Source organism: Pongo abelii, chromosome 5 (assembly GCF_028885655.2).
Source record: "Pongo abelii isolate AG06213 chromosome 5, NHGRI_mPonAbe1-v2.0_pri, whole genome shotgun sequence".
Classification (NCBI taxonomy): Eukaryota; Metazoa; Chordata; class Mammalia; order Primates; family Hominidae; genus Pongo; species Pongo abelii.
Genome location: NC_071990.2, coordinates 132,600,869 through 132,613,156, shown reverse-complemented (window position 1 = coordinate 132,613,156; position 12,288 = coordinate 132,600,869). Strand labels below are relative to the sequence as shown.

General features: G+C 38.5%; 1 long non-coding RNA gene across 2 annotated transcripts in view; it reads left to right on the top strand.

Moving 5' to 3' along the window:
* LOC129060066 (uncharacterized) overlaps positions 1 to 2,334 on the top strand; it is a 46,349-nt gene extending 44,015 nt beyond the window's left edge. The window contains exons 3-4 of one of the 2 annotated variants that reach the window (XR_008526437.2): positions 857 to 1,038; positions 2,282 to 2,334. This is a non-coding gene — a long non-coding RNA (uncharacterized LOC129060066). Of the gene's footprint in view, positions 1 to 853; positions 1,039 to 2,281 lie in introns of both variants that reach the window. The other variant, XR_008526438.2, reaches the window with a different exon arrangement.
* Positions 2,335 to 12,288: the final 9,954 nt, after the last annotated feature.

The following is a 12,288-nucleotide window of genomic DNA, read 5'->3' as shown; positions in this document are numbered from 1 at the left end:
TTTCTATACTGGCTATTTTGTCTGTCAGTTTCTGCATTGTTTTATTATGATTCTTAGCTTCCTTGGATTGGGTTTCAACATACTCCTGTAGTTCAGTGATCTTCATTCCTATCCATATTCTGAATTCTATTTCTGTCATTTCAGCCATCTCAGCTCTGTTCAGAATCCTTGCCGGAGAGGCGATGTGGTCATTTGGAGGAAAGAAGTCACTCTGGCTTTTTGAGTTGTAAGGGTTCTTGTGCTGGTTTTTCTCATGTTTGTGGGCTTACGTTACTTTAATCTTTCAAGTTGCTGACCTTTGGATTTTTTTAAAAATTATATGTGATGTCCTTGAGGGTTTGGTTGTGGCATAAGGTGTATTCAACCTCCTGGCCTTGTTTCTGGAAGATTTTAGGGGGCCAGTGCTCAGCTTCCAACTCCTGGACTGCATGCTCTAATTCTGGGGGTGTTGTGCTGGGTCCCAACATTGTTCTCTGACTTCTTGAGGTTAGGAATCCATTGTACTTGAGGGCTGCAGTGCTTCTGAACCACTGGTCACTACACTTCAATGGGTGGTGTCAGGCAAAGTGTTTCCGTGTGGTGACAGTGGGATCCATCTGTGTTTGCATGTGCCAGCAGCAGTGGTAGCAGCAGCTGCAGGACAATGCTAGCAGGTACTGGGATGCTTATCTCCCTGTGGGCATTCACCACAGTTGCAGAAGCAATGCAGCTGCGGGAGTGCAGGGGACCCCTGCTGGTGACTGTGTGCCTGGTCACACTGATGGTGGTGAAATAACACACCTCTTAGATAAATGTAAGAATAATGTTTTAGTTTAACTTTGTTACCTACCTTAGAGATATTTTTTAAAATTAGCAGGAGTCCACTGGGCATGGTGTCATGTGCCTATAATCCCAGCTACTCAGGAGGCTGAGGCAGGAGGATTGCTTGAGACCAGGAGTTTGAGGCCAGCCTCCACAACACAGCAAGACCCTGTCTCAACAACAACAACAACAACAACAACAACAACAACAACGAAAGTATCAGGAGTCATTGTTAAGGTATATCTGAGCAAAAAAGAAAGCTACATGTACTGAATTATAGAATCTGTTCTGTTTCCTATCATCACTCCTTAAACTCATATATACTAAAGTGTGAACAATGATAGGCATGGGTTATAAGAGTAGAAACAGCTCCTTAACGAGAATGAATTGACTGTAGGTGGAAGGGTGTCTTTCTTCTAGCCCAATTTGTCCAGCCTGATTGATGAGCTTTAAAAAGCTGTCCCCAACCTGGGGACAATATGCTCAATAAATAGTTCTTTCTTTTTTTTCTTTCTTGTCCATTTTGCTTCCTTTTGCCTTTCACCATTGCTGTCAATATGGTTCCACTGTATCTGAGGGTTTAAATTATGAGTCACCTGGCTTCATTCACCCCACACCCTGTTCTTTGATATATTTTCAACTCCCTTTCAATGCACCCTCCAGTTACAGCTCAGCTTAAACTGATCCAGTTTGCTCTTTATTTTTGTACGTCCTGGCCTCAGGCCTTGCTCTGATTCTCAGCTATTGTTTTCATCTCTTTTCCACAGTTCGGGGAATCAGTGAACAGTTTCTCAGGCAACACCACTCTTGATCTATTTATATGCCTTAAGTCCTCCCCTTTCAGCTTTTGTTTTTAAATAGCCCCCCACCCAGATCCATCCTGGCCTTCTGCATTAGTTTGTAAGTCAGTGGATTAAAACTCAGTATGCACTTTCTCACTAACACTGCACAAAACTGTCTGTACCTCAGGCACATCTATAAAAGCAAATGAGAGCATTTTTTTAGCAAAAGAAACATGGGCTTCTGAATAGTATGGCAGACCTGAGTAGTATGAAGATAAAAATGAGCAAATATTGTAAATCTAATGTATCGTATGACTCAGACTAGGGCTCAGTAGATAAGAGGTTTTTCCTTCATCATGACCTGCTGCCAAATAAAATATACTATATACTCTCTTAGCTTTTCCCCTATACTTCAGTCCCTGAAATAAGCACATAATCCTCTTGAGGATGTCTAGTGTTTTAAACTGTTAGTAGCAATGGGAAAATATGAAGTGTATGAGTGTTTGTAAACTTTTATGGACATCCCCTTAGATCATAAAGTGAAAAGCCAGTGTAACATATTGATATCAATGTTGAAAGGGAGAAGCAAAATGGAAGAGATGGGAAAGAAGGTAGGAAACATTTATTGAGTACATAGTTGTAGGCACTTTCAGGTATGATCTCACTTAATCATCTTGTGTTATCTCTGTTCTATACAGAGGAGAACGTCGTACTTCTAAGTTGGTGAATCTCACCTAAGTTCTGGCAACTGGTAAGTGGTGGAGCTGAAATTTAAAGCTGATTTTGTCTGACTTCTAAGACTGTAATATTTAATATGTTTAATAGACATAAAAATGTGTATAAATAATATCTGACATTTTTATTAAAATAAACTTTTTTCTGTCTCTCATAATCTTAATTATCCACCTTCTTTACCCAGGTAAACACTATGCCATTGTTCTCCCAGAGTAATTTTATATTGCAATCATAATATGGCAGCCAGGCATGGTGGCTCACCCCTGTAATCCCAGCACTTTGGGAGGCCAAGGCAGGCAGATCACTTAAGGTCAGGAATTCAAGACCAGCCTGGCCAACATGGCGAAATCCCGTCTATACCACAAATACAAAAATTAGCTGGGTGTGGTGGTGGGCACCTGTAGTCCCAGCTACTCTGGAGGCTGAGGCATAAGAATCTCTTGAACCTTGGAGGAGGAGGTTGCAGTGAGCTGAAATTGCACCACTGTACTCCAGCCTGGGCAACAGAGTGAGACTCTATCTCAAAAAAAAAAAATTATAATATGCCTAATTAATATGAGAAATTTGAGTAAAATGGTAATTTAGCTTTGTTTTTCACAGACTTACTTTATAAGGAATTTATAATAAAAATGCCTTTCTAAATGTAACTGTGGTATAATTTCCTCAGTTCTTTAATAGCTTCCAGATGTTTGGATAATTTTGTTTAAAAATCTTTAAAATTGTCGAAGTTATTTGCTGTTTAAATAGTGCTTATAATAAAGTAAGTCTTCTCTCCCCTGTTAGGCTTTATGATGTTGAAAACTTTTTGAAGTCATAACTTCAAAGTAGTTTACATGGTTATAGTCTCATAATAAATACAGGATTATAGACTTTTCTGTGAGATTATAAAGGAAATTAAAAATAAATAATGACAAAGTGACTTCCTGTGTTCATATTCTTCCTTTAAATGTTTACCAATTGGCTGATAAACTTGATAGACTGAAAAGTCTTATTGACATCAAAGGATATTTTCTCTAGGACAAAGGGCCAAGTGCAGTACCTTAATTGTCAACTCACAGATCACTGGCAATAAAGTTAAACAATTTACTTGGACTTCAGATAAAGTGAATGACAATTTGTGCAGTGGGAAGTAAAAAAATCTAGGTTTGTAGTTTGGAGGCATGGACAGCAAAGTTCCCTTTTGTTAACAGTCAGAAGAGTTATTATTTTTTATTTTTTAATTTTTAATTTTTATTTTTTTGAGATGGAGTTTTGCTCTTGTTGCCTAGGCTGTAGTGCAATGGTGCGATCTCAGCTCACTGCAACCTTTGCCTCCTGGGTTCAAGCGATTCTCCTGCCTCAGCCTCCCAAGGAGCTGGGATTACAGGTGCCTGCCACCATGCCTGGCTAATTTTTTTTTTTAGTAGAGACAGGGTTTCACCATGTTGGCCAGTCTGGTCTCAAACTCTTGACCTCAGGTCATCCACCCACCTAGGCCTCCCAAATTGCTGAGATTACAGGCGCAAGCCACTGCGCCTGGCCCAAAACAGTTACTGAAAGGTGAGGAGAAATATGGAACCAACTGAAAAAAGGGTGGAGAAATAGGAATGAGACATTTAAAGACAATGTTTATGCTTTAAATCACTACAGTCTGAAGATTAGAGAAGGGATCTGATTTAAACAACAAAAAACAAAAATGGCTGTGACTGAGGGTGAGAGAAAAACTTTTTAAGTTTTGCTTTCTCTGTTTTAAAAAGAGATAATAACTTAAGGCTGCAGAAAATAGCAACAACAAAAAGGGATAGCTTGAACTTCAGTTAAGTAATAGTATGGCAGAGAGAGTGACACATGGCTGTTGCCATTGTGTGTGTGTGGTAAACTCCTGTGATTACCACACTTTTGGATGGAGCTCTGTTATACAGGTGTGTTCTTTTTATTAGTCATCACCTACCTTCCATATGAATTGGTGCGAGTACAAAAACACACACTTCTTTTATATGACTTACACGTTAGCGCTAAGCCAATAAGAACTGTTGAGAAATAAGACTTAAACCCTCTCATAGTAAACTTGCTTTTCAAGGGTAGCTTTAAAAAAATTAAAAAGAGGCACACATTGTAAATATTATTGCAGTAGAAGATTCCACCTGCTTAGAGACAATACCATTATATTCCAAACAATTGGTTAGATACTTATTTAGAAGTGGTTTTCAGTGGTTTCATCATATTGTTTCCTGGATCTTTTTCATCCTTTCCTCTAGTAATTCTCTTTACTAAAATTGTTTCATGATCCGATAAAAGGACCATGTCATCAGGCTGGAAAAAATAACTTGTTTACTTTTCTCAGCCTATTATTTTTTGCCTTGATTTGTCTTCTATCCCTTTTTCCCTTTCTTTTTCTCTTTTCTTTCTTTCTTTTTTTTTTTTGAGACAGGATTTCACTCATTTCACTCTGTCACCCAGACTGGTGTTCAGTAGTATAATCCTAGCTTACTGCAGCCTTGAACTCCTGGGCTCAAGGATCCTCCTGGCTCAGCCTTCCGAGGAGCTAAGACTACAGGCTCGTGCCATCACACCCAGCTAATTTTTATTATTATTTTGTGCGTGTAGGAATGGTGTCTTGCTTTATTGCCCAGGCTAGTCTTGAACTCTGGGTCTCAAGTGATCCTCCTACCTTGGCCTCTGGAAGTGCTGGGATTACAGACATGAGCCACCATGTCCAGCCCCTTTTTTTCTTGATGGATAAAAAGGAGGATATAATAAGGCAGGCCTTCCTTTGCCTACATATGTTCTCCCACAGGCTATGCAACCCACATTCTGTGAGTGAGTTTTTTAAAAATACTTTTTACTTTATAACCTATATTTATTGAGAAATATATTTCTTCACATGTGCATATGTATAAAAACATAATTATGTTATTGCTCTAATTCCTCAACTACTCACAAGAACAATCATATCCCATTCACATTGTTATGTTGAAAATTAAAGAATACATACATTGGAGATGGACATTTCTCCCGCATATTTATTTTAAAGTCCATCATTGATCTCCCTGAATGCAAAGTGAAACTGCTGTTGAAAAACATTAAATAGGCTGGTCGTGGTGGCTCATGCCTGTAATCCCAGCAATTTCAGACGCCGAGGCAGGCAGATCGCTTGAGTTCAGGAATCTGAGACCAGCTTAGGCAACATGGTGAAACCCTGCCTCTTCAAAAATAAAAAATAAAAAAATAGTAAGCCGGGCATGCGGGACATGCTTGTGGTCCCAGCTACTCAGGAGGCTGAGGTGGGAGGATCACTTGAGCCTGGAAGGCGGAGGTTGCAGTGAGCTATGATCTCACCACTACACTCCAGCCTGGGTGACAGTGAGATACTGTTGCAAAAACGAAAGAAAAGTAAAGTAAAAAGAAGCAAATTTGGTTTTCAAAATTAAGGGCTGGATAAAAATATTTGACATTTAATATTGAAAACCAAGCTTGCTTCTTTAAAAAAATTTTTTCAGAAATGAAAATGAAAGTTGGTAATTACTTAGGTAACAGTAATTAACAGGTTGGAGTTAAGGAGATAGGCCAATCCTATCAAACCTAATGTTAAGGTTAGGATATGCATTATTTTTAAATGGATTTAATATTTTAATACAATTTGAAATACACACAGAGTGAGTAGTTTAATTCTTTCTGCTAGGAAGGCCTACGATAAAAGCAGAGAAATGCTGCTACTTAGAGTTGGTATAGACGCATATTTTTTCCTTAGCATTTTTTTTTTTTTTTTGAGGTGGAGTTTCACTCTTCTTGCCCAGGCTGGAGTACAATGGCGCGATCTCGGCTCACCGCAACCTCTGCCTCCTGGGTTCAAGCGATTCTCCTGCCTCAGCCTCCCAAGTAGCTGGGATTACAGGTCCCCGCCACAACGCCCTGCTAATTTTTGAAGTATAACATTCATACAGAAAAGTGCGCAAATTATAAACCTACCACTCAATGAATTTTTACAAAATTAATGCACTTGTGTAACCACCACCCATATCAGAAAATACATCACTGACATCACCCCAAAACCCCCTTTCAGTCATTCCTTCACAAGCATGTGAAGGAATATGTTTTTGTACATATGCACATGTGAAAACATACGATGGTTTGTTAACCATCATCCTTGATTGATATCACCATAGATTATTATTGCCTGCTTTTGTGCTTTATATATATAGACTCATATTGTGTATATTCTTCTATTGGGCTTTTTTCACTCATCATTACATTTTTGAGGTACATCCATGTTTGATTATAGCAACAATCTATTCATTTTCATTGCTGTATTATAACTGATTATATGAGCATACCATAATTCTATTATTTGGGCATATTCTGTTATTTGAGTTATTTCAAAAACGCTATTATGCACATTTGCATATGTGTCTTTTGGTGTGTTTATGTACACATTTCTTTAGAACATATTCCTTGGAGTAGAATTTTTGGGCCATAAGATATGCATATGCCCAGCTTTAGTGTATTCAGCCAGACAGTTTTCCAGATTAGTTTTGCCAGTTTGGACTCTCATCATCCTTAACATTTAGTATTCATTCTTTTTACTTTTAGCCATTTTGGTGGCTACATAGTGGTAATACACCATGATTTTAATTTGCATTCCTCTGGTGACTAATGATGTTAACTTTTCTTTTTTATTTTATTTTATTTCCATAGGATTTGGGGGAACAGGTAGTGATTGGTTACACGAGTAAGGTCTTTAGTGGTGATTTGTAAGATTCGGTGCACCCATCACCCGAGCAGTATGCCCTGTACCTAACATGTGGTATTTTATCCCTTACCCCACTCCCACCCTTTCCCCCAAGTCCCCAAAGTCCATTGTATCATTCCTATGCCTTTGCATCCTCATAGCTTAGCTCCCACTTATGAGTGAAAACATACGATGTTTGGTTTTCCATTCCTGAGTTAGATGTTGAGAAACTTTTCATATATTTGTTAATCCTTTGAGTATCCTGTTTTTATGAAGTTGCCATGCCTTTGGCCCATTTTCCATTGAGTGTTTTGGCTTATTTTTATTGATTTGTAGATGTTCTTTATATATTCTACATAAGGATACTTTGTCAGATATGTGAATTCCAAATATTTACTTCCACCCTACAACTTGCCTTTTCACTCTCTTAATGATATCTTCTCCTGAACAATTGTTCTTAATTATGAATGAATGCAACAGATCAGTCTGTTTCTTTATGGGGGGCGTGTGTGTGTACATGCACACATATGTTAATTCTAAGAAATTGCTGCCTGTCCCAAGATTATGAAGACATTCTTTCATATTACCTTTTGTAGATAAGAGCTTTACATATTTCCATTTACATGAGGTCTGTTATACAATCTAGCCACAACTGGTTTTTATATGGACAGGGAGGAATGGATCAGGATTCATTTATTTTTCCATATGGATATCCAATAGACCCAATACCGTTTATTTGATAAGAACATTCTTTCTCCGTTTCCCTGCAGCAGCACCTTTCTCATAAATTGAGTGACTATACATGTGTGGGTCTGGTTTCCAACACTCTGTTCTGTTCCAGTGGCCTATTTGTCTATCCTTCTGGCAATAGCACATATCTTACAGCTTTACAATATGTCTTGATATCAAATACTGCCAAATACACCCAGATTTTGAACCAAAAGAATATTTTTAACTGAATGAAAGCAAAAATATAATATCAAAATTCATGATGTAAGAATTTTATAGCCATAAATGCATATATAAGGAAAAAAGAAATACTGAAAAATCAATAATCTAAGTAGCTTTTTGAAGATTTTAGAAGAACAACAAATGAAAGAAATAATAATAATAAGGGCAGATACTAATTAGATTAAAAAAAAAAAAAACACCGGCCGGGAGCAGTGGCTCTCGCCTGTAATCCCAGCATTTTGGGAGGCCTAGGCGGGTGGATCACCTGAGGTCGGGAGTTTGAGACCAGCCTAACTAACATGGAGAAACCTCATCTCTATTAAAAATAATTAGCTGGGCATGGTGGCGCATACCTGCAATCCCAGCTACTCGGGAGGGTGAGGCAGGAGAATCACTTGAGCCCAGGAGGCAGAGGTTGTGGTGAGCCGAGATTGCACCATTGCACTCCAGCCTGGGTAACAAGAGCGAAAACTCCGTCTCAAACAAACAAACAAAGAAACAAACAAAAAACACTCTGGGGACTGAGCGTGGTGGCTCATGCCTATAATCCCAGAGCTTTGGGAGGCTGAGGTGAGAGGATTGCTTGAAGCCAGGAGTTTGACACCACCCTGGGCAACATAGCAAGACCCTGTCACTATAAAACAATAATAATGTAGCCAGGCATGGTGGCAAGCACCTGTAGTCCTAGCTACTCAGAAGGCTTGGGTTAGAGTATCAATTGAACCCAGGAGTTTGAGGTTTCAGTGAACTATAACTGCACTATTGCACCCAAACCTGGGCAACAGAGTAACACCCTGTCTCTTAAAAAAAAGGCACTGGGAAAAAAATTAAAGCCAAAAGATCTTCTTTAAAATGACTAATAAAATTGATTAACCCCCAGCAAGACTGATCAAGAAAAAAAGAGAAAGCACCCAGCCTGGGCCACATAGGGAGACCTCATCTCTACAAAAAATACAAAAAATTAGTCGGGTGTGGTGGCACACACTGTGGCCCCAGCTACCTGGCAGGGTGAGGTGAGAGGATTGCTTGAGCCCAGGAGGCAGAGGTTGCAATGAGCCAAGATTTTACCACTGCATTCCATCCTGGGCAATAGAGTAAGACTGTCTCAAGAAAACAAAACAAACAACAACAAAAAGAGAAAGCACAATGACCTAGGTCAGAAATAAAAAGACAGCACTACAGATCCTTTTGACATTAAAAGGCTAATAAAAACATGAACAATTTATGCCAATACATTTGAAAATTCAGAAGAAATTTTGATTCCTTTAAAAACGAAACTTACCAAAACCTTTTTTGATTTAAAAAGCCCTGTAATTAAAAACCTTTCCACAAAAAATTTCTAAGATTGTATGTCTTTATTGGTAAATTATTATACACTTAAGAAAAAATAACACCAATCTTGAAAGAACCCTTTCAGAAAATAGAAAATGAGTGTAAACTTTGTGACTTAATAAGGCTAACATCACCTTGATACCAAAATTTGATTAAGGACATTACTAAAAAGGAAATATTACAGTTCAATGTCTCTCATGAATGAAAATGCAAAAATTCTAAATACGGTATTAACAAATTGAATATAGCAGTGTGTACAAAGGTAATACATTATGATCAAATTGAATTTATTTTTTATTTATTTATTTTTTGAGATGGAGTCTTGCTCTGTCACCCAGGCTGTAGTGCAGTGGCGCCATCTCAGTTCATTGCAACCTCTGCCTCCCGGGCTTAGGCAATTCTCCCACCTCAGCCTCTTGAGTAGCTGGGACTACAGGCATGTGCTACCACATCTGGCTAATTTTTTGTATTTTTTGGTAGAGACAGGGTTTCATCATGTTGCCTAGGCTGGTCTTCAACTCCTGAGCTCAAGTGATCCTCCCACCTCCCAAAGTGCTGGAATTATAGGCGTGAGCCACCATGCCTGGCCTAAACTGAATTTATTATAGGAGCACAAAGTTGACTTAACATTTGAAAATCAATTAATGTAATTTGCTTCATAAAGGAAAGAAATCATATATGATCATTTTAATAGATTCAGAGGAAAAAAACTCATTTGATTAAATTTAACAGCTAATCATTATTAAAAAAAGAAAAAGAAGAGAACTCTTCACAATTTAGGACTAGAAAGAAACATTCTTAGTTTGATAAAAGGTATTTTTCCAAAAAGCTAAACATAGGCATTGTACTTAATAATGAATGAAATATTCTCCTTGAAACTAGGAATGAGATATAGAGCCACATTGTCATCAGTTCTATTCAACATTGGCCCAGCTAGTATAGTAAGTGAAGAATAAGGAATAAAGAAGAAAATGAGAAGAATGAAATAAAACTATTATTTGAAATAAAATGTGGGTAGTACACATTTTAATTATCTATTGCTATATAACAAATTACCCCAAAACTTAACAGCTTGAAGCAACAAATATTTATTTTTTTATTTTTTTATTTTTTTGATGGAGTTTTACTCTTGTTGCCCAGGCTGGAGTGCAATGGTGTGATCTCGGCTCACCACAACCTCCGCCTCTGAGGTTCAAGTGATTCTCCTGCCTCAGCCTCCCGAGTAACTGGGATTACAGGCATGCGCCACCATGCCCGGCTAATTGTTTTTTGTATTTTTAGTAGAGACGGGGTTTCTCCATGTAGGTCAGGCTGGTCTCGAACTCCTGAGCTCAGGTGATCCGCCCACCTAGGCCTCCCAAAGTGTTGGGATTACAGGCATGAGCCACAGGGCCTGGCCTAACAAATATTTATTATCTCACAGGTTCTGTGTGTCAGGAATTCGGGAGTGGCTTTGCTGATTGGTTTTGGTTTAAGGTCTTTCATGACATCAGTTAGGGTTGCAGTTATCCAAAGCTTGCCTGGGGCTGCAGGATCCACTTCTAAGATTGCTCACTCACTTGGTTTTTGGCACATGGGCCTCTGCATTGGGCTGTTTGAGGGTCTTCACAATATGGCAGCTGGCTTCCCAGAACCAATGGTCTAAGACAGAGCAAGATAGAAACCACAACATCCTTTACAATCTTGCCTTGGAAATCATACTCTGTAATTTTCTGCCATATCCCTTTAGTTAAAAGCACGTTACCAAGTATGTCTCACACTCAGTGGAAGGAAATTAGTCTCTGCCAGACAAAGGTATGTTAAAAAATTTGTGGGCAGATTTTTTTTTTTTTTTTTTTTTTTGTAGAAAAGGGGTACAACACAGGGAGGGGAACATCACACACGGCGGCCTGTTGAGGGGTTGGGGGCAAGGGGAGAAAAAGGATTAGGACAAATATGTAATGCATGCAGGGCTTAAAACCTAGATGACAGGTTGGTAGGTGCATCAAACCACCATGGCACATGTATACGTATGTAACAAACCTGCACGTTCAGCACATGCATCCCAGAACTTAAAGTAAAAAAAAAAAAAAAAAAAGAAAGAAAGAAATGGGGTCCAGCTATGTTGCCCAGGCTGGTCTCAATTCCCGGGCTCAAGCGACCCTCTCATCTTGTGATGAGCTTCCCAGAGGGCTGTGATTATAGTTGTGAGCCACTGTGCTAGGCCTGCGGGCAGATTTTTAAAACCATCATAGTGTACACTGAAAATTCAAAAGAGTTGTATTAGTCTGTTCTCACACTGCTATAAAGAGATATCTGACACTGGGTAATTTATAAAGGAAAGAGTTTTAATTGACTCACAGTTCCACTTGGCTGGGGAGGCCTGAGGAGACTTACAATCATGGCAGAAGGGGAAGCAAGCATGTTTTACATGGTGGCAGGAGAGAGACATCATGAGCGTGTGTAGGAGGAAATGTCAAACACCTATAAAACCATCAGATCTCATGAGAACTGACTCACTATCACAAGAACAGCAGGGGGAAACCACCCCCATAATCCAGTCACCTCTCACCAGGTCCCACACTTGACATGTGGGGATTATGAGGATTATAATTTAAAATGAGATTTGGGTAGGGACACAAAGCCAAAACCATATCAAGAGTCTACAGAATAACTGTTAGAATTAAAAGTAGATTTATTAAGATCACAGGATACAAAGCATACATACTAAAATCAATTGCATTTCCATTTAATATATAAATTACTTAAAAAATAAAATGTACAAAATGATACTATTTATAATAGCATGAAAAAAATCGAATACCTAGCAACAAGTACAGTTAAAGCTAAGAAAGATGTCTACGTGGAAAACTACAAAACATTTAGAGAAATTACAGATACTGAATTGAATTTATGAAATTAAATAACTAGGTATATTTTCTTCTAAATACCATCCAATTAAAGATCCTCAGCTACAAAATGAATTCCATCTTTTGCTAA